Consider the following 24,790-nt stretch of genomic DNA (forward strand, 5'->3'; position numbering starts at 1 on the left):
TATACATTTTAAATAATTTTTCCTATAAGACCTTTAAATAACCTCCAAGGAGAATATCCTATAGGTCCTCTAGAAATCCTTACCAAAATAAAGGAAGCTAATGAGACACAAAAGTGACCAGGAGAAGGGTTGGTGTGGTCTGTCTCTAAAGGTGTGTGGTGGATACACAAATTGATAAACCATGTCCACACAGGGAAGGAGGACAGAGGAAACTGAGAGTCCCTTAGAGCTTCAACACTCTTTATCCTATACCCATAACTCCAAGGCTTTGTTGCACCCATTTCCTCATCCATTAATTATGCATCAATATATAATCATCTCAACCAAATCACAGAATTATTGCAGTAATCCATCTTAATTCTGTTTGCAAAAAGTATTTTATGTCAGCATAATACACAAAATATTATGTCATATGATATTTGTTTAGGAGAATGTAAGAGAGATTATGCAATTTTCAAAGGGTCTGCTCCATGCTAATTTGGTTATCTGGTATCTTCTTGTGGTAGCAACATGGTATACCAGAAAATGCCACAATTATAGAGTTAAGACTAACCTGTACAACTACAGATAAAATGCATTAAACAACTTTGAGCGAACTGTGCAATCCTTGAGCCTTAATTTTTCATCTGAAAATGGTCATAACATTTCTCATCTGCAGGACTAAATGCACTTATGGAAATGCCTAGGTTACTACAAATTGCATTTTAATAAGTAATGTTTGCATCTAATAGTCTACGGAATAAAGCATTGGTTGCTTTTTGAAAACACATAAAATTCTCTTTCTTAGTTAAATTGTTCAATCTTTTTTCAACTTGTAATTAAAGGAGTAGACTGGGGGAAAAAATGCCTAGAGGAAATAAATACTTCCCACCTGATGATTCTAGCATAAGATTGATAGTAATGACCTTTCATTTTGTCACCTCTAGTGTTACACCCTTTTTACCTTAAAATATGAACTGTTACAGAATAAAGTTTTAGAACTCTATTTTCTCCACACTGTTTCATCTTTGTACTTTCAGAAAGAAAAATAAATCCTAAATCTCTAAATATGAGTTAAGTATCTAGAATGTTTGTAAGAAGTAAAATCACTATGCTATAGGTGTAACATTTTATGTACTTTCCAACTATTTAAAGTTTAAAAACTGTAATTGGGCAGTTAAATAAAATTCCTTCTTTCTAAAATGACAAATACATTAAACTGCTAAAAACTATATTTACAGGTATTTAAGTTCAGAGAGTCATATGCTTTTAATATACTCTAAAATAAAATTCAGCTTAATGATAAACCCCAAAATTGTGGAGAAGCCTTTCAATTCCATTTATGACCATTTTTGGCAATTTAGTAATCTTTAGGACTGTGTACAGTAGTATTTGCAAAAGAAAACCTTACCAGCAAGATAACTATGATTAGTAAGCAGTGTTTTCTATTATTCAGTGCTCTCCAAAAATTCTCCTGCTGGGCTGACATTTGCAAGGTTAGTGTACCAAAAAGTGTTTCTGCTCTCAAAAGCAAAGATAAAATAATTCAAACATATTTTTTACAGATCCAAAAATGGAGATAATCAAAAGCCACATTTTTTTTTTTTATAAATTGGAAGCTTGTAACACAAACCTTAGCATGAACATCATACATAATTAATAACAGGAAATGCTTTGAAAATATTTCAACTGCATATCTAAGTTAGCTTAGAATCTAAATTTCAAAATAAAAAATGTATTAACCAATGGAAGTTACTAAAATAATCGTTTTATATAATTAGTATTATGAATCAAATAAAATTTAGAATCCTAAAATGAATTTAATAGTAGTCACAGAATTTTATGCAAATGTTTTATTATTTCCCCATAATTGAAGTTATGAATAAGAGATACATACCTCCTCAAATATGCTGTTTTGATTAAATTATTTTAAATCCCCTATTACAAGAGCAAAGGGGTATTTTCCTCAAAACATGTTAGAATTACTAGTACAGCTTCAAAAGGCAGAAGTGGAATCAATCAGTGCCCATAACTGGGAGACAGATTTAAGCTCAGCATAAGGAGATATTTTTGAACAATTAGAACTCCTTGCCCTAGGATACAGTAACTTGGGAGTACTTGCCAGGAGACTGAAATATCTTTCAGGATGGTCAATAGAGGATCAGTGCAGTGGCAGAAAACTAAGGTCTTCTAAGGAAATTTTCAATGCACGTTTTCACTGACCACACAAATAAAAATATAGTTGGGCAAAGAAAAAAGATTAGCTTCAAAACAAGGAGAAACTTAAGAGATTTCTAAAATTTAAAATTTTTAAAACTATTGTTATCAGAAAAAGTTCGTGATAAAGCAATAATTTTTTACTGTCATGAATAGCTCTGTAGTCCTTTCCTACCTACTAACATATTTTAAGCACACCATACTTAAAATATGCATTAAACATAGTATATTTTGATTTTTCCAGTTAATAGCCTATAAACATTTTGTAAGCTTTTACATATTCTTACAAAAGTTGATTATACAAATTATCATAAAAATTAGGATCATAAAGATGGTGATAATCAATTCCATCAATTGAGTCATATTTTTATTTCAGGCACTGTTGAAAGAATTGTACAGTATTTATCTTTCTTAATCTCACAACTGTTTACAGACAGGTTTATCTAGGCAGATAAACATTTGCTCAAGCATGGCATTAAATTATGTGGTAAAACCAGGCCTTTATACCAGGTAGGTTCTCTAGGCTGTTTATCATAATTTCCTAAATCATGTAAACTGCCATAGAGATAAAGGTACTCCTCATGAGCAATGAGAACAGGTGAAGGATTTCTGATGTCGGTGGTGACTTAGTATTTTTCCCTGCCTTTTTAGAAACAAGAAAGTGTATGTTTCTCTATAACACTGCATTCTAATAAGTGACATTTAAGAATAATCTGCATTTCACTTTGATCTTCTTTCAGATATGAGTGCTTCAGTATTCTCCTGGTCGGAGGAACGCGCACGCACCTGAATTCAAACTCCTGGAGTGCCAGGATTGGCCAAGAGCTTTTTCCAGAGTAGAAAATGATATCTTTCGTCATAACATTTCAAAATTCACAGGAAAAAAATCCACATTCAAGACTACAGGAGTGAATAGCTGTGAAGGTGCAAGGTGAGCTACAATGTAAGGCTTGATTTTTATCTGCCCCTGATGGTAAGAAAAAGTTGGGTTTTGTTTTATGATTATGATAGTGGAAGGGATGAAACTGGGACAAAAGTTTCCAAATGTTTCAGTGAAAGAATTTTTAAATGTCTAGAAGACTAAGCCCCTGGTCCAGTGTGGCTGGCTAGCTTCATGGAGCTATTGTCTTCAGTGTGTTTGCTTTTAATATGATATACTGGGAATCTAAGGACTAAAACCACAGAGGAGGATTATCCTTAAATAGTTGGTTTGTTAAGAGTAAGGGGGAAAATACGACTTGTTTGTAAACAATTAGAAGCACTTTCATTTAAGCCTTATTTTCTTAATGGATTCGAATAATTCAAACCCTGGAATAATGTCTTAAACTTTCAGTAATTTGCTTTCATAAAAACAAGTGTCTAGAAAGCCTTCTTTCTTTCTGAGATAGGTAGGAATACCTCCAGTTTCAAAGCTTCTCTTTTCTTTGCCATCTCGTTTTCCAGCATTTTCTTTTTCTTTCTTTTTCATCTTTTATTGTTTGTTTGTTTTGGCCTTGCAGCTGGCCTGGAATTAAATCCACCACTCCAAAATGAATTTCAAGCTCCTGGGTCCTAGACAATTCCATTGACTTGCTCTGATCCACCCTCCCCTCCTGTGGTGGATTCCTGACTTGCCTTGAGGAGAAACTGTGAGACTGGATTTGGTCATGAGGGGATTAAGCTCACGTAGAAAAGGAGCTGCTGAACTCTAGAGTACTAGCAAAACAGATATTAAAGGTCAAGACCCAGCTCTACAGGCAACAAACTAGAAACAGAGGAGATGTTGGTCTGAGATGAAAACACGGTTATTAAAAATGACAAGATCTAGGTGAAACAACAATGAGACTGAGCAGTGGATTCACAGTGGAGGACCTTATCATTGGCAGAAATAAGGACAAGTGTCCGAGCAGCCTGCATATTGGAAGTGTTATGCTCGAATTTGGGACCCCCAAAAGACCACCAGAGACCCAGATTGATGTAAGCAGCAAAGAGGTGTTTTTTTGCGAGCTAGCTCAATCCTCTGAGCACACACAGGAACTGGTGACCCTGAGAGGCCCGGAGGCCCAGGTTTGCAGCAGTTTTATACACTCTTCTGGGAAGGCAGGGACTTCACATACATCACAACATCTCTTAGCAAATCATCACACACCGCGGGAAAATCATAAAACAACTCTAAAACATGATTAGCACATGATTAGCCACGAGGGGTGTACATGCTGAATGACGTGGTTTCCTAACACGTTGTCAACCACCATAAACTACTGAGAGGGTCATCTGTCATCCCAGGTATTTTCCCTGTCTCATGCTGATTGGTGGCTGCTAGGGGGTTGCTATGGGTCCCCACCTAGCCTGACTTGAGTCAGGGACACCTGGCTCCGCAGATCTCTCCTGTTCTTTGTAGATAAACAACTCAGCAGGGTGGGTATATGCCTAGGAGTGCTCTGTGGGTCTTTTCAAGGACAAGGGTCACGCCCCCTTCCTTGAACAGGCTTTGCTGAGGTAGAGGCTGGTTTTTCAGAAGAATCATACTTATCAATTTTAAAGTACAAAAATTAATCATAGTGACCCAGGAAATCTTCAAAGAATGAAAAATATTGACCACAGATAACTACAAGGAAGGTTTAATTGTTCTAATTCCACTGAGTCTTTGGGATATTAGTGCTTCAGTATTCTTGTGGTCTGAGGAGTATACCTGAATTCGAAACTCAAAGAATAGGTAATGAGGACAAACTTGCACACTAAGAAGAAGTAGTGGAACTATTCAAAATATTTAAGAATAAAAGCAAATCTGTATTAAAGAACTAACAGTATAGTCAAGAATCATAAACCAAGCTGCTCAGAGATAGGTGAGAACACAAAATACCAGAATTTGGAATTGCTTTCCCAAAGAGATGCCCAGGGTATTTAAAAGGGTAACCAAAACAGTGAGTGAAGATTTTGTAGTTTCCTTGAAGTTAACATTAAGAAGTTAAAATTCAGATTCTGCAAAGGATTGAGATGAAGGCTGAAAAAAATCCCAAGATTTTAGATAGGAGCCCCATAGTTTATCAGGAGTAAGCAGAACACTGGCCCTCCCAGAGAAAGAAGCTAGGCATTAAATTACCTCAATCCCTGATTTGATTCAGTTTTATCTGAGTTTGTAAATTTCTATTGACTGGAGCTAGCAAACTACAACATAGTTGATTATGTGCAATATACCTAAATATGCATTTCTCAAAAGAAGACATACAAATGGCCAACAAGTATATTAAAAAATGTTCACTGTCTCTGATCATTAGGGAAATGCAAGCCAAAATCAAAATGTGATATCGCCTCACCCCAAGTAGAAGGTTGTTATCAAAAAGACAAAGATAAGTGATAGTGAGGATGTGGAGAAAAGGGAACTTTTACTTCCTGTTGGTTGAAATGTAGATTGGTACAGTCATTATGGAAAACAGTATGAAGTTTCCTTGAAAAATTAAGACTAGAACTATCATATGATGAAGCAATTCCACTCCTGGCTATATATCCAAAGAAAATGAAATCAGCATGTCAAAGAGACATCTGCACTTCCATATTTATTGCAACTTTATTCTTAACAATAGTTAAGAAATGGAAACAACCTAACTATCAATCAGTGGATGAATAAAGAAAATGTGGTACACATACACGTACATACGCACATGAATAATACTCACCCTTCCCCCCAAAAAATTCTATCACTTGTGACAAAGTGAATGGAACGGGAGGTCATTATATAAAGTGAAATAAGTAAAAAACAGAAATAAAAATAACACATGATCTCACTCATTCATGGAATCAAAAAAAAGTTGATTGTATATAAGACGAGAGTAGAATAGTTGTTACCATAAGCTAGAAAGACCAGAGAGGAGGCAGGGATGGGAAAAGTTGGTTATCCAGTACTAAATTATTGTTTGAAAAGAGAAATAAATTCTGTCATTCTACTACACAGTAGGGTGACTGCAGATAATAGTAATTTCTGTGTGTCTCCAAAAATCTGAAAGAGTTTTAAAGAATTTCCTCACACAAAAAAAATGATAAATATGTGAGAAAAATAAATATGCTTATCCTGATTTGAATATTACACAATGTATACATGTATTAAAACATATCAGGGCACTCCACAAATTTGTACAATTTTACATATATTTGTGTGTGTGTGTTTCCATATGTATGTGTATTTGAGTTGAAGTAAATCTAAGCTATAATGAACATGCAGTTTAGAGCAAGTCTTAAATATAGCTTAAAGCACTAAAAACAAACAAACAAACAAAAAAAAAACACTTTAAGGAAAATTGTTGGGTTACAGTAAGCCAAATAATTTTAATGTCTCACAAAGGTACAGAAGTCATTTGAATTCTCACAAATCACAGTGAAGAACTTTTGGACTTTTCTTTTTCTTTTCCCTTTGGTACTAGTAATTGAACCCAGACCACTTCTTCCACTGAGCTACACCCTCAGTCCATTTTTATTTTTATTTCGAGACAGGGTCTCATTAAGTAGCTGAGGTCGCCTCAAAATTGCAATCCTCCTGAGTTGCTGGGATTACAGGTGTGCACCACTATCCATCTCTATGTGAAGAACTTTTGCCTTTTGAGCACTAGGACAAAATCAGTTACTCTACACCACCAGGAAAGCTGAAAAAAACCGACTTGAGAACTTGACATTCCTGATAATCTAACCAGAAAGGCCAGGAATGTAACTAACTCAGGTCCTCCCAGAGGCTTGGGTTGCCCAGCTTTTCAAGTTTTATTGATTTTTTTTTGCTTCATTTTAAATAATTAACAAGCATTAATTACTGTGATCTGCTGGAAATTGGCACTTAGTATGAAGAACACACTATTGCGACAAGAGTGCCATTTCAGGAGTAATATTAGCAAGGCTGAAGAAACCACTTAATAAGCACAAATGATTCTGCCAAGCATGAAGAAAGTGAATTGTTTCTGAGCTCCATTTCAAAGATGTGAATTAGAAAGGCAGTTACTGTTATCAAATTATCTTTTCTCTGCTGCAGTAAACTTGCCATGCTCTTTAACCTTCCTTTTCTATTCCTTCTCATACCAAACAAAAATTATTTTAGATGCATTTTAAAAAAGTCTTGCAATGGAAATTTTACAAGTTAGAAAATCAGAGGAAATATGTAACAAGACATCATCAGTTAGCAATGAAACATTAAAACCATGGAGAAATTTTCTTCATGTAAGAGATTCAATATTCATTATAACAGGACATTTTCAAAAATGAGTAAGTCTATGACATAATTTTTTGTCTAAATTACCTTTGACACAATTAAATGTACATTTTAATGTGATCCAAAACAGAAACAAACTCAAGAGTTCCGAAACTTTAGGTGCATATGCCATTTAGACCAGCATATATATGTGTATGTATTGTATATATGTATATGTGTATGTATATATACATACACATATACATATATGTATATATACATATACATATAATAGTTCAATAACCATATGCATCTTGCATATGTATATATGAAATGATATAAGTGCAATAACAGTATATCAATTATAACAGATTATTAGAAACAATGAAAATTAGTTAAATTATATGTACTTATTAAGGAAATACTATGCAGCAACAAACCAAAATGACCTTAGAAAAGTATATGGAAATTTTAGAAGACTTCCACACACCAACACTAGATGTTGTGTTTATTCCTGTTTTACTAGGAAGGAAGCTCAGGCATATTGAAAATAAACAAAATGTCCAAAGAGGCTATAGCACTGGTGACAGTTGAAAGGAGTTTTAGCACAAGCAGTCTTTTCTAAAAATGGTTTTATTAGTGCATTATAGTTATACATAATATGATTAATCATACATGCATAGAGTTTTAATTTGTTCCACTTCAGTCTATAACACTTTCTCTTTTCCTTTCTTCGTTCCTACCCTCTCCTCTTCCTCTGCTCTACTGGCCTTCCTTCTATTTATTTATAGTTGTTTTATTTTTTAAAAATTTATAGATATATATATAAAGGTGAAATTCACTTTGGAATATTCATATATGTAAAACAACACAATTTGGTCTATTTTATTCTACCCTTTCTCCCTTTTCCAATCCCTCATAACTGCCCCCCAATCTCCTTCCTCTACTCCATTGATCTGCCTTCTATTTTCATGGGCTTCCCACACAGTCTTTTTTGTTGTTGTTGATGTTGTTATTTTGGTCTAATTTGTCATTATAAGAAAAGAGTCAACCCTTGTGTTGGGACAGGCCTGAAATGGCTACCATTAGGCTCCCTTCCTGAGACCTACAGGGGACTAAGTTATGTTTTTAGTGTGTAGCCAGGGCTGGGAATCAACTATGCTATGGTTAGTCAAGGTCAGGAACTCTCTGATTCAGTGTATATACTCAAGGTCATAAACCTTAACTTGTGAGCATGTGTCCCTCCTTATGTAACCTGTTGGCAGTGTGCCTTCTTTGTTTGGCCTGCATATAAATAGGGGTCTAGGAAAAGACTCAGGGAATTAATAAGGGCTACTGGGGACAAAACAAAGGCCAATGGGGAAAAATGGGGGGCGATGAGGGCTAATAGGGGGCTAAAATGGAACTGGAAGTGGAGGAGAGGGAGCTAAAGCTAAAGCTGGAGGGTGTTACCACCTCTGAATAAAGCATGTCTATTATTTAACTGCGTCTTGCATCTTCTTCCACTTGCTGAACCCTAAGTCTGTTTCCTGGGAAAGAGCACCCTCATGATACCTTGACTTTCTGAGTCTAGCTTATTTCTCTTAGCATTATATTCTCCAATTCTATACATTTGCCAGAAATGCCATAATTTTTTTATCATAGAGCTCTGTCACTATAGTATGCTGATTTCAGGTCTTTCAAATAAATACTGAGAAGTGGGATAGCTGGGTCATAAGGTGGTTTCATTACAAGTCTTTTGAGGAATCTCCATACAGCTTTCTAGAGTGATTGTAGTAATTTGCAGTGCCACCAACGATGTATGTGTGTGGCTTTTCCTTAACATACTCACAGTATTTATTATTATTTGTATTCTTGATTTTCATTCTAACTGGAATGAGATGAAATCTCAGTTCAGTTTTTATTTGCATTTCCCTGATTGCTAGGGATGTTGAACACTTTTCATACATTTGTTGGCCATTTGTGTTTCTTCCTTTGTGAAGTGTCTGTTTACTTCTTTGCCTATTTATTCATTAGATATTTTTTGTGTTGTTTTTTGAGTTCTTTATAAATTCTGGATATTAATCCTTTATCTTTCAAAAACCTTAGCCATTTGGGTGAAACGTATATCCCAGTTTGTCTGTAGTAAGTTTTACTAGAACTTTCATTCATGTTCAGATGTGTCCTGGTAAATTTAGGTAATATCTAAACTTGGAATCCATCCCTAGAAAAAAATGACAGAAAATGTACATTATGTGATCATGTCAACATGGATTTCACTTCAGTAACTCTAAATTTTCTTATTACTATCTTTTATCCATACTAAAATGATATTTTTATTTTTACATTATATTTCAATAACCATCCATGTATTCTTATCTTGTAGAGAACATTTAGATTTTCTATTTTCCTAGGTTGTTACCTGTGTCTCATAATAATTACCCCATGTGTGTTTAAACCATTCCTAAATATAAATGCACTACTTATTTTCTGTTTTTGAATAGTCACACTAAATTTCATATGCTGAAAAAGGACCTTTCAAAATATGTATCTTCAGCTGGGGTTATGGCTCAGTGGTAGAGCGCTTGCTTGGCATGTGTGCAGCACTGGATTTGATTCTTCGCACCACATAAAAATAAATAAATAAAGGTTCATTCACAACTAAAATATATATATATGTATATATATATATACATACATATATATAAATTTTAAAAATATGTATCTTGCATGCAGCATGATGAAAAGCTACATTCATTCATTCATTTGACTTTTAGAGACTATTTTTTCATTTATAGCTAGTGTTTTTTAATGTATACACTATAATTTTTAAAAGTTATCTTATTAGTATCCTCTATTATGATATTAAACAAAAATCAATCTTATTATATAACAACATAAAGGCAATTACATGAAATATAAAATAAACATCAGGTAAAATAAATTTTAAATTTTCAATGATAAGATATTGAGGTTATTAAAACACTCAGTCTGAATTTTAGTTTGTTTTAAGGAATCATCAAATAAAGAATAAAGAATATAAAAACATTAGAGATTACTTTGTAAGTTGAAGCTGATTCGTGGCTGTGCTACAGTATTCCATCTACTATACTAAAGTATTGATTTCATATAGCACATTACTTGGTTGTACAAAATTATTAATTTTGAGGCCTTTACAGCAATCAGGTCTTATTTATAAATCATGTTATAAAGCATATATTTCCCTTTTGCATTTTAATAAGAAATTCGATTTTCCTCCCAGTCATCTTTGCACTGTTAACTTCTAACTTTATTTTATATTATATCTGTGGTGATAAACTAATGCTCTATATGATACAAAATTGTGCACTTTTTAATTTACTATTTTTAAATCCTTTTAAAAATTCATTCTTTAGATTAGGGCTGCTTATTGAGAAAAATCATATTTAAGATCTCCCATGTCTGACAACATAGTATGAAAAAGGAAAGGGCCTTATTTCTCTGAGCATCACAAAAAATATTAATTTTTATATAACTTCCATATTTTCTTTATCCTTGCCTTATATAACATATCTAAATTAGAGAAAAATAATTTATTTACTTATCTATCTCAAATATTCAATGAATTACCTATCTTATCTGCCAAGTCAGAAAGATAAAACTTATTCTATATATTTGCAAAGTAATCAAGAAAATAATTATTTTACTTTAATTTTATTTTAATATAATAGTATTTTTAATTATGATGAATAATACATCTGGGAAGAAAAATACACACACACACACACACACACACACAATGTGTATGTAATGATTATTTGAAAAGTAACCACCCAGATTCTCAATAGCAAACTATGAGCTGTTCTGAAAAGAATAAATTAATAACCTTGATGTTCTACCTTTTTTAAATTAGCTGTAAAGAAAAATAGGAACTCATATTGGATACCATTTCAATTATGGAAGACAATGCTTTAAAAAAACAAAAAGTATGGTAAGAATTAGGTCACAAAACTGGTGTGCCCTATGGGAAGAAGAACATAACAATGTCTATGTTAATTCTTCCTAAATTGGTTTTGACTATATTTATATGTGAAAATTGGCTGAGTAATATATTTTAGTGATTATTTTTGAACCATCCTTTACATAATGGGGACCAAAGAAAGAAAAGTCATTAAAAATATTCAATTTTAGATACTTATCTGCCTTAAAAGATAGGAACCCTGATATGAAGTACAATCAACTGTATCAAAAATGTACTTATTTTGCTTAAGCATTATTTTTTCTAAAATGTCTCATAAAATTGACTTCCTGACTGCATCAGAATCCTAGAAGCCAAAGTTATTGCAGTTTGAGTTCCTGTCAATCCAGAGTACTATGGACTAATTGGTAACCAAATTACTGACATCAGTTTAGATTTATAGATTAATAATATCAGAAATACCAGAGTGGTTTGGGAAATGTATGTTTTCTTTATGTCCTTTAGATTGGGCCTAGAGTTTCTAGGTTACTTTTTTTTTAAGATTACCCAATACAGATATCAGTAGTCAAAATTCTTCAACAGTTTAAGTTAGGCTGAATTTTTTGTTGTTTCTACAAATTTTATTATTACTCCATATTCAACCACAGAAAATAAATTAACTTATAGACCAAATCCAAGTAAGGTCAAAATATCTTCCCAAAGTTATTGTAGTGTCTTTTTTGCTTTTGACTAAAAAGTCAATTCAATTCTATGCAAATAAATTAAATATTAATCCTTTAACAAAGAAAGTAATAGTTTCTTTAAAATTGGTAATATATAAGAATTTTAGATCATATAACCATTCGCAAAACTGTTTAAGGCTACAGAAGCCTTCAAAGACAAGTTCAAAGTCTTCTATTCCAAGTTAGAATTACAGCAAAATGAAACCAGCCTTCACCATGAGATCTAAGTGGGGTTGATGGAGGAAATCCTACTCTTACCAGAAGGTAGTTAAATTTCTGAGAAAGTGTAAGTAGTGCTTAAGAGGTTTGGCTTGGGAACTGGCTTGTTTTTGAACCTGTTGGTGACATTATCAGTAAACCCTTTTTACAGGGAAGGACAAAGTCTGGTGGCTGGCTAGTTAGAGATGGTTAGCCTCTGGTGACTGATATAAAAACCCATCCTCTCTAGACCTTTTAGACCCATGTTACTTACATAAAAGTTTTCAAAGCTCTTGAGGCAGTCCAAGCTCAAATAAAAATTTCCGTTCCTTAGGAGGAGGATTTGGCATCAATTTTATCAATTATTAGCCTCAGCTGTGGGGCTCTATTCTGGGAATCTCCAAGCTTAAGCAATAGCCTCCCTAATCTTAGCCCTTTTGGCTTCTTTCTACAGTCGGAGTTTAGTCTAAACTATCTAGAACTTCAACCCAATTTGGAGTACCTGACCACTCACACAGCTGTCAAACTGCTGTTCAATTTGTGGTTGACATATGGTTTTATCGCATGATAGCAGGAATGCCGGAGAGAACAGACTCTGAGTTTTTTGACCTTTGGAATTGTACAGACTGAGTTTGTGTCCTGATCCCACCATGTACTAGTGACATGATCTTGTACAAATCTGAGTATCTAATACATTTGAGTGTTGAGAAGATTAATGCTGATAACCTCTGGAAAGAATGTGGCAAAATATGTAGGATTAAGAAAAGTGTTTAACACATGTTTGATGTTATCTACAAATGTAAGGGTAAAAGAAATTGAAGTTAAAGCGTAAAAATTAAAGGGTAAAAGACCGGGTGTTGTAAAAGTTTCTAAGCTGCAAGGTCTGAGTTAAATTTCTGTAGCTGTTAAGACAATGCTTAGAACCGCCCAGTAAACATTTCCCCTGATTGTCTGGTTGTTTAATAACTGAAGGGGTCTGTGTGGTTGCACGCAGGCATTGCAGGGCCTGGACCAATCAGTTTAAATGTAACCCCCTCCTTAGGAATGACCTATCACTCCAGCCTGACCTGTTCCCGCCAATGAATGAACCAATCATGTTTAGGAGTTGTTGTTCAATTTTCCCGCGCCTAATGATGATTTGTTCTGATGTATACAAAGCCCTCCGCCCTCCCCAAAAAGTGTACTTAAGCAATCCTCAGCCCCTGCTCGGGGCTCTGGGCTGCTTTCCCTTCTTGAGTGGGCACAGAGCCCCAGCATGCTGGTTCAATAAATCCCCTTTTGCCAATTGCATGAGTGGTCACTTGGTGGTCTCTTTCTCCGACGTTTCGCGGGACCCTTACACAAATACTTCCTGAGGTCTTGCTTTCAGAAAACTAACCTGGTACAATGATGTTAATATTCAACATACTTCTGTCCCCCCCGCCCCCACTTTCTTCCCTAAATAAAAAAAAAAAAATCCATTTCTTAGGAAAAAAAATACTTAAACTTATAAATGAAGTTCATATCAACATGCCTGCATTTTAGTAAATGATGATATGTACAAATTGCCACATTCTGTCCTTTAGAATATTGGTGTGGTACAGACTGTTGCTTGCTTATCTAGAGAACCTTCTCTTTATTACTCCTTTCTCAGGTAATCAACTCTCTATCCAGATATCTATCCTTTCTCATTCAGTTCACATGACTCAAGAGAAATTGACAGCATTTTCAGCTCCTAGGTAGGTCATATTAGTAGGTCTTTATAATCCCATGCCACATGTCAATCAGACAGAATGTCCTTTCCATAGGTGGTGGTTATCTGCCCAGGAATTTGCAGATGATCCTATCACTTTGAAGGAAGCTTTTATTTTTTAAGGTTAAGGGAGTGCCTCTCTCTCTTCTTATGCATATAATTCCAATTGCTACTAGCAGCTTTTTTTGTGTGTGCTGATAAGGGAAGCCAGACTGGGGAAGAGTTTAAAGTTGAAAAATCATCAAATCATTGTGACCAGAATTGGAAAGGTCAATTACAGGACTTTCTCCCACAGGCTATAATCCCCTTCCTGATTAAGACAATTTGAATCTGGTCTTTCCATTCATTGCATCCAAAAGCATCTCAACTAACAAGACTATTTGCTGTATTTCTTTTCTTTTTTCTATAATGAAGTGATCATAATTAGATTATTTTAAACAGTTATCATTTTTTTTTCTTTACCTGCATGACTCCTTGGTTGATTTCATTAATTTCCATGACTTTAGTGACCCTCTGTATGCTGAAATATCCATGCCAGACTTCACTATTGAGAAACAAACTCGTACTTCCAAATATCTGGGACAACAAAAAGCTTTCCATAAATGATCTGTCTAATCTTGAAATTTCCATCTAAGTTAGTATTACCTCTGCCTCCACCTATATGCTAATTTTTCTCCCATTTACCCAATTTAAAACTTGAAAGTTTAAGTCTCAACTTATCTTTCCAATGATTATTCAATCAATGATGCATATATTTCTTTTCCAGCTCCCAAAATATCCCTGAGTTCATTTTCTCTTTGTCTTATAATAGGTAACCCTACACACCAAATCTTCATCATTCACATGGTGAATGCAATCACCCAGGCACGAATTTCTCCCCTTTCTATCTATCCTTAAGTCACAACTGCCAGAATTATATTTCTAAATTTAAAAAAAAAAAGCTCACTTTGAATTGAGTTTCATTCATGATGAGAGATAGGGGTTTGAATTCATTTTGTTACATATGGATTTCCAATTTTCCCAACACCATTTGATGAATAGGCTATCTTTTCTCCAGTTAAAGTTTTTGGTGCCTTTACCTAGTATGAGATAACTGTTTTTATGTGGGGTTGTTTCTGTGTCTTCTATTCTGTATCTTTGTTCTATGTGTCTATTTTGGTGCCAATACCATGCTGTTTTTATTGCTCTGGCTCTGTAGTATAGTTTAAGATCTGGTATCGGGATGCTTCCTGCTTCACTCTTCTTGCCTTGGATTGTTTTGGCTATTCTGGGTCTCTTATTTTTCAAATGAAGTTTATATCTAGTTCTATGAAGAATGTCATTGGGATTTTAATAGGGATTGCCTTAAATTAGTTTAATGCTTTTGGGAGATGGCCATTTTGACAATATTAATTCTGCCTATCCAGGAATATGGGAGGTCTTTCCATCTTCTAAGGTCTTCAATTTCTTTCTTTAGTGTTCTGTAGTTTTCATTAAAGAGTTCTTTCACCTCTTTTTTTTGGATTGATTCATATGTTTTTTTAAAGTTATTATAAATGGGGTAGTTTTTCTAATTTATCTTTCAGTAGATTCATCACTGATGTATAGGAACATATTTGATTTATGGGCATTGATTTTATATCTTGCTACTTTGCTGAATTCGATTTTTTAGTTCTAGAAGTTTTCTGGTGGAATTTTTTGGATTTTCTCAATATAGAATCATGTCAATGGCAATTGGTGACCAATCAAAACTACTCTAAATTTCATATCACTCCAGCCAATATAGAACTTATGAAGAATATAAGTGACAATAAATGTTGGCAAAAATATGGGGGAGAGGTGGAGGAAAATGTACACAAATACATTGCTAGTGGGACTGCAAAATTGTTGCAACCATAATAGAAAGTTTTATGGAGATTCCCCAGAAAACTTGGAATGGAACTACCATTTGACCCAGCTATCTCACTCCTGAGTTTATACCCAACGGACTTAAAATCAGCATACTACAGTGACATAGCCACATAAATATTTATAGCAGCTTAACGCATAATAGCTAAACTATGGAACCAAACTAAGCTGAATGGATAAAGAAAATGTGGTACATATACACATTCTTCTTTACTCAGCCTTAAAGATGAATGAAATAATGACATTTCCTGGTAAATGGATGGTGCTGGATAATATCATGCTGAGCGAAATAAGCCAATCTCCCCAAACCAAAGGCTGAATGTTTTCTCTAATATGCAGATACTAATTCACAATAAAGGGAGGATTGTTAGGGAAAAATAGAGTTCTTTGCATTAGGGAGAAGGGAGTGAAGGGAAGGGAAGGCATATGTGGGTATGAAGCATAGTAGAATGAATCAGACATTATTATCCTATGTGCATATATGATTATATGACCTGTATGATTCTATATCATGTAAAATCAGAAGAATGAGAAGTCATACTCCATTTATGTATGAAGTGTCAAAGTGTATTCTACTGTCATTTATAACTAATTAGAACAATTTTTTTAAAGCCACTTTTTTTCCTTACATCATAATCATACTTCTCAGCATGTCTTCCAGAACTCTTCATGAATAAGCCCCATTCCACCTCTTTGAGCTCATTTTCTTCTGTTATCATTCTTTTACATTTCTAGGTTTAAAATATTTTCTTCTCAAGCAGGCATGCTCCTCTTGACTCCATGTAATTATACATGTTATTTCTGTGCCTCAAATATTCTGATCCCATTTCACTGCCTGAGAAATCTGGCACTTATTCTCCAACATCCAGCTTAATAACTCTTCTGAAAACCTCTATTTAGCAGCAACTTCAACTCTCAGGCAGAATTAATCCCTCCTTGCCCTGTGTTCAAATACCATGTTCTATATAACATCTCATATAGCATTCTTCCCCTGATACTATTATGTATGGTTTGTGAGTCTAAAAATGTTCTTAAACCATGAGCACTTCGAAAAAGACAGTACATGGCTCACCCATAAATCTCTCAGAGTTTTAACACACTATCTGGTACATAAAAGTTTTCCAATAAAAGTTTGTGGAGGAAAAAGCTGCAGAATATCTCAGGGCTTCATACAGAGAGAGTTAGGTGATTTTTTTCATGCAATTTTTAGATTTTGTTTGAGTTATAGTTTTTGCTAACTATGCTCGTACTCTATCATCACTCTATCACCTGGTAATCCCCTTCACCCTACAGTTTGTCCTCAAGGATAAATAACTTGGAAACTCTTCTCATAGTCAGTAGCTGAAAAAGAACATAGCAACCTTCCAGATCTAAAGGGGAAAATAAAGATTATCATGAATGCATTTCTAATAAACAACCTATCACATCCCGAGGCTGTTAAAGGTGAAAAATCCTTGGCATGTACATTTATGAAACATAGCGAGGGTTGAAGTGAAATCAATACAGAAAAATAAATTTGCATAATGCTTTTAATGACCCTCTTTTTCAGCTCCATTTGGATGTTTTTACCCTCAAAATAAAATTCTTTTAAGGTAATGGGTTAGGGTGATGCTTTGGGAGACTATACCAGAGGATGCGGGGCCACACTTATTTTGATCCAAACACTGATCATCTCTCAGGAGCCTCATATAGAACAGTTCACCATGTGTGTATAACACTTTGTAGGACACAGTGATATTCTGCTTCCAAACATCCTAACAGAGATGATGGTTTGCAGCCAAATATTGCTTGTTGCTCTTCTAAGTACCATTGTAATGGTGCTAAATTCTTTTAAAGTGTTGCTTTGCCCTTTCTTGCATGAAGGTCTTGGCACATGGATCAGGAGGCTTTGTGTGGTTTATGAGAATGTAATTTTTGAGTTTCATGTAGGCTTGGCACATTTATGAAAATGATGAAATTAACTAGATGGAAATGGAACCCAAATTATTATCCTGAGACAATTCCGAATAAACACATGTTCCCTCATGAATCCATGCTGGAATAAAGCTATAAAACTCCATAGTGAATATGGGACATATTTGTATATTGTAGCCCAATTCTAAACTCTTAGGAAGAAAAACAACTGGGGAAATCTAAATAGTTTTGGACTAATAGTAATAAGAATAGTGATGATTCTTTGAGTATTTACTATGTGACGCTTTTGAACACTTGGCATGTATTAACAGATTTAAGTGTCACAATAATCAGTAAGACACTGTTATTATGCTCATTTTAGAGAAAATAAATCATGTGATATAAAAGCAACTTGTCCAAGTAACAACTAGTGATAAAATCGAATGCAGCATACCTAGTAATTCAGACTGGCTTTACTGTCTTCAGGCTTTACTACTTATGCAAATTGCCTCTATTTCAATATTATCCAAGGAAAACTGTTGACTTTCTGAAAAAAAGTGAAAATATTTACTACACATTGCTAAGGTCAAGACACAGTGTCCAATTATAAAGTTTGTTTTATCTTTTAATCATACCATTTGCACTTGTGCATAACCAAGTCTTAAATATTCAGGAGTCATTTACATGCAAATTATCTTTACCAAATTTATATTAACTTAATAAGATCTAATCATTGAATTCTATATTTGAAACTAATTCAAGAAGTACACAAAAGCAAACAAAGACCTGGATATTTCAAGCAGCTAATTTGAACACTTCCTAAGAAAAATAAATAAGCCAGTTGTTCAAGGTTATTTTTAAATCCAAGGGCAATCAAACTTAAGTCATGGTCAGATAGCCAGTATTACTTGGTACAAGAGAGTCTGCAAGGATCAGTTACCAAAGGAGAGAGGAGCAGGCTATCCAGTCACGAAAAAAAGAGTAGTCAGTAACAGTTTATATGTAATTGAATCATCTAACAAAGATTATAATTAATGGATTTCAGTGACTGCCTTGCTTCTACTTATATAAGCAATGAAAAGATAATACAAAAAAGGTGGAAAATTTCACATTATGGCCTTGGAATTGTTCTCAGTTGGTAGAGTACTTGCCTTACACGTGTGAAGCTCTAAGTTCAACCCCCAGCACTACAAAGAATCTCTCCATATCTAGTTAGGGGATCTTTGCCAGTTCACCATGAGAGGGAGTGCCATCCAGTTTTCAACTTTCCATTGGAGCTGAGAAATAAAATATGTTCAGAAAGCAGAATGAAATCGACCTCAGAGCAGTAAAATTAATCTTTTGCTGGGAAATAAAAACTGCATATCCTCAACCAATAGCTGCTGAGAGCTTAAGGTGGAAAACACACCATTAAAGCTGGAAAATCTTATTTGTCAGTAAAAACAAGTTCAGAAATCCATTCCTTAATGCTATCCTTTCATAATTTATCGAGTCCACTTCCACCTTCAGTTAATATATTAGGGAGGGAAAAGCTCTTTATATGTGTGATGCTAAGGAAGAAAATGAAATGTTTACACAATAGAAATCTCAAGGCCAAAAAAAAAGAAAAAAGGAGATGCGAGGACTGGGATTTCCACATAGTCACTGAAAGGAGAAGGAACTCTGCCACAGAAACTGAACTAGGTCCAAAGGAGATTAAGGGAAACAGAGACAAATTTCAGATTTGTTTAATATGCTGTAATACCTCTTCTTTGATTTGGCTGAACCGCCAAAGATGACAATCTGGGCTTTTTTAGAAGGAAAGAAATAGAAACGCACATGCAAACATACACACATACACCATATATTTATGTACATATATACATACTTATTGGATGCATATATAAGTAATATAAGTAAGTTTTTACAAATACAAACACACAATCTACATAGGCTTAATTTGCATTTTGAAAGTCATATAAAAATACTAAATTTCAGAGTAACAGTTTCTTGATTTTATAGTTCCCATCACTGTAAATGAAAATTTCATGGTTAAATTGAAATTTTCCAATCACAGAAGACGGCAAGGATATTCTCTACTGTGATAGCTGTGGTGGATAGGAGTCAAGTATGATGTGGCAAATAGAAATTCTGTGCCCTAATATTTTAACAGGTCAGCATATTTTGTAATTAATTTTCAATGTCATCATTCACCCATAGTTCTTATATGGAATTTGTATTACACTCCTTATTCTGTAGTTGAAAGAGCACCGGATCTAGAATCACCTTGGCAAAGCATGATATTATGTAACAATTCAATCATTTTACTTCAAGTGAGGAAAATAAAACCTAAATAACATATCTGTAGTGAGGATTAAATGAGATTGCATGTATGAAACCACTTTGTAAACTGTAATATGCTAGATAAAAAGTAAAAATAAAATTACCTTTGTTTACCATATGTCAACATTAAATTATAAAGTACTTTATTACCTGGATTTAATATAGCTTTTTAAGAAAAATGAACTGATAATGAGAAAAGCCAAATTAAGTTTCTATGTATGGTATAATTTTGTTCAACAATATAGGACTCTCTACTTAATAATTTGCAAGATTTTATAGTTTTAATATGTGAACTCTACATTTCTTTTAAAATGTCTATGAATATGTCAAAAAAGCACTAAAAGCAAAAAAAAAAAAAAAAAAAACCACTGAAACTAAATATAAAATTAAGATTATACATCAATATAAGAAAATTCAATCACTTTATTATTGATGGCAATTTATTCAGACACATAAGATTGAGGTATGCATCATGGGCTTCATCTTTACAAAATAAAACAAAAAAAATTACAATAATTGTCATACTCAGGAGATCCTCTCAGTGTAGTCCTAGGACCAGCATCATAAGCATCTTCGGGGAACTTGTTAGAAAGGCAAATATAGCAAATTCATGGCCCCACCCCAAAGCTACAGAATCAGAAACTCTGCTGCTGGGGTACAGCTATCTGGGGTATCACAAGCCGACAGGGCAATTCTTGAACCTGTTAAAAATTAGAGAATCTTTGACAGGACAAACAAAAAGAAGGTGAGAAAATTATTTTGACCCATATCCTATGAACGAACTCCAAAAAAGGGTTTTGCAATGGCTCCAAACAGATAAATATAATAATTTGCATTTTCAGGTAAGAAAATTGAGAGACAAGAATTAGGAGGTTGAATTCAATCCAACACAATTTGTTAGTCAGAGCTTATGTTTTAATTATTTGACCTCAAAGACCATCTCTTTCTTAAGCATGGATTCATACTGTTTCCTTGGTGTTGAGATTAACAGTTGAAAATTACTTATGTGAAGAAACTAAAAAAAAAAAAAAAGTAAGATTTATTTTTTAGAACATTATAAAAGACATGGTCTAGATATTGGTAAACAAAATTAAACATGAGCCTGGAGACAAAAGGATAGTTGAAGAAATTACCTAATTCTTAAGAATTTTAAAAATTTGTTATATTATTACTTAGGTAAGATATCCGAAATTAATTTTTCTTTTAAATTCTGGGCATTTGAATGCATTTCTTGCTTTACCAGTTTTGTTACTCTGAAGTTTAAAAGATCATTTTGGATATTTTCCCTTGAAATAAAATTCCTTGGCCTGGAAAATAAAATGAATTTTTTCATTTATTTTGCCTTAAATGCAATCTTGCAAGTAATCTTTATTATTTTTTTAGGTTTATATCATAAACTTATTTAGAAAAAAGTCTATTAAAATTTATTTTTGTGTACTCAAATATTGAGAAGTCATTAATAAAGAAATCTGACTCTCTCCCCCCCCCACACACACAGCCTTTTATAAAGTTTCTATAGTTTTTAAAAATTTACTCTTCCATAGCAAAAACAATGCTAAGCAGGAAGTGTGAATCAGGCGGTATAGCGATACCAGACTTCAAACTATACTACAGAGCAATAGTAACAAAAACAGCATGGTACTGGTACCAAAACAGGCGGGTGGACCAATGGTACAGAATAGAGGACACAGAACCCAATCCACAAAACTACAACTATCTTATATTTGATAAAGGGGCTAAAAGCATGCAATGGAGGAAGGATAACATCTTCGACAAATGGTGCTGGGAAAACTGGAAATCCATATGCAACAAAATGAAACTGAATCCCTTTCTCTCGCCATGCACAAAAGTGAATTCAAAATGGATCAAGGAGCTTGATATCAAATCAGAGACACGCCGTCTGATAGAAGAAAAAGTTGGCTACGATCTACATACGGTGGGGTCGGGCTCCAAATTCCTCAATAGGACACCCATAGCACAAAAGTTAATAACTAGAATCAACAAATGGGACTTACTCAAACTAAAAAGTTTTTTCTCAGCAAAAGAAACAATAAGAGAGGTAAATAGGGAGCCTACACCCTGGGAACAAATCTTTACTCCTCACACTTCAGATAGAGCCCTAATATCCAGAGTATACAAAAAACTCAAAAAATTAGACAATAAGAAAACAAACAACCCAATCAACAAATGGGCCAAGGACCTGAACAGACACTTCTCAGAGGAGGACATACAGTCAATCAACAAGTACATGAAAAAATGCTCACCATCTCTAGCTGTCAGAGAAATGCAAATCAAAACCACCCTAAGATACCATCTCACTCCAGTAAGATTGGCAGCCATTATGAAGTCAAACAACAACAAGTGCTGGCGAGGATGTGGGGAAAAGGGTACACTTGTACATTGCTGGTGGGACTGCAAATTGGTGCAGCCAATTTGGAAAGCAGTATGGAGATTTCTTGGAAAGCTGGGAATGGAGCCACCATTTGACCCAGCTATTCCCCTTCTCGGTCTATTCCCTAAAGACCTAAAAAGAGCATACTACAGGGACACTGCTACATTGATGTTCATAGCAGCACAATTCACAATAGCAAGACTGTGGAACCAACCTAGATGCCCTTCAATAGACGAATGGATAAAAAAAAATGTGGCATTTATACACAATGGAGTATTACTCTGCATTAAAAAATGACAAAATCATAGAATTTACAGGGAAATGGATGGCATTAGAGCAGATTATGCTAAGTGAAGCTAGCCAATCCCTAAAAAAACAAATGCCAAATGTCTTCTTTGATATAAGGAGAGTAACTAAGAACAGAGTAGGGACGAAGAGCATGAGAAGAAGATTAACATTAAACAGGGATGAGAGGTGGGAGGGAAAGGGAGAGAGAAGGGGAAATTGCATGGAAATGGAAGGAGACCCTCAGGGTTATACAAAAGTACATACAAGAGGAAGTGAGGGGAAAGGGAAAAATAATACAAGGGGGAGAAATGAATGACAGTAGAGGGGGTAGAGAGAGAAGAGGGGAGGGGAGGGGAGGGGAGGGGGGATAGTAGAGGATAGGAAAGGCAGCAGAACACAACAGACACTAGTATGGCAATATGTAAATCAATGGATGTGTAACTGATGTAATTCTGCAATCTGTATATGGGGTAATAATGGGAGTTCATAACCCACTTGAATCAAAGTGTGAAATATGATATATCAAGAAATTTGTAATGTTTTGAACAACCAACAATAAAAAATTTAAAAAAATTTACTCTTCCCTCATTATATTCTTGAGATTTTTTTTCCTGTTGGAAGTGCAAAATTATACTCTTTCAAGTAGACAATTTAATGAAATAAATCAAAAGCTTAATTGGAAGCATCTTTTGACCCAGTGATGACAAGCGTTTCTGAAAATATGCTCTAAAATTCAAGTTTAAAATTCTTTAAACTTGATCTACTGTGTACTTGCTAGATACTGAGATGGAATCCCAAGAGATATCAAAGGATATTCATATTATCATCATTTTGATTTCATGTGGGAGAATTCTTTTTTTGTTTTTTTTCCTGAAAGCAGCATTTCTCTGAGCATAGACTGCCACATGTGGAACTTTCACATTAGGGAATCCTGAAAAATTCAGTCAGTGTGAACTGGGTTAATGACTACTGTTGTCTCCTTCAAGCAATTAGATTGTATTGTGTGGTTTCTTGGCGAGTACTTAAAATTAACTAAAATTCACATTTTTAAATGTGCTTGCATTTATACTTTTCCTCTATGTTTTGATTCATCCCCCAGAGAAGCATATATTCAAAGAAACTAGTTCAAACCCTGATGGAGGTTGTAATTACTTATATTTAGTAATATTTATCTTTGAGTTACTTATGAATTGCAAAGGTTAAAAATGGGGGGGCTAATCATTTTATATAAATATAAATTTATATGTCCATTTTAGACACATAATTTGAATTGAGAATATAGAGTTTTGACTAATAGTACAAATTTGATGCATAATTTAAAACTCCAGTAGAAGATAATAGTAGGAAAATTTAGTATAAAATATCATAAATCTTAAGTTTTAATTGTCCTTATGTTGACCTGAGGTTTTTTAATAATGAACTTGACATCAAAGAACTATGAATGTTTTAGTTCTCATCAAAATCTTTATGCATTAGAGTCTACTTCATCATTATTCATCAAATACATGTTGCATCAAAGGTTTTGTTTTTGTGATTTTTTTTTCATTGTGCTCAATGGAATTAATTTTGGAAAAAATGATTTGAATATTCATTAATAGAAATATTTAATGAGATGTAGAAAACTTACAAGAATTAGTTCTCCTAGGAAGATATATGCTGATTTAGTGAGAACAAATGTCCTGACAGAAGGCTCGAAACTCTACTATATTGATGTATTTTGCTCTGGAAGAGAAAAATAGTATGACAAAAAGAAAATCCCTAGGGCTGAGGTTGTGGCTCAGTGGTACAGCATTAGCCTACTATGTGTGAGGCACTGGGTTCTATCATTGGCATTATATATAAATAAAGAAATAAATGTATGTCCATCAACATCTAAAAAATATATAAAAGCAAAAAAGAAGATACCTAGTTAAGGTCAACAAATTTTTAGAAATTAACTTTAATAATAAAGTATTAAGTTAAATTATTTGTAGATTTTTAAAATGTTTTGTTGAAATTTGCAATGTTAAAAGCATGAAATTTGTGATTTGTTTACTATACATGATAAAACAAATGAAAGCAAGTTTGATTATAA

The sequence above is a fragment of the Marmota flaviventris genome, chromosome 11 (assembly GCF_047511675.1).
Source record: "Marmota flaviventris isolate mMarFla1 chromosome 11, mMarFla1.hap1, whole genome shotgun sequence".
Taxonomy (NCBI): domain Eukaryota; kingdom Metazoa; phylum Chordata; class Mammalia; order Rodentia; family Sciuridae; genus Marmota; species Marmota flaviventris.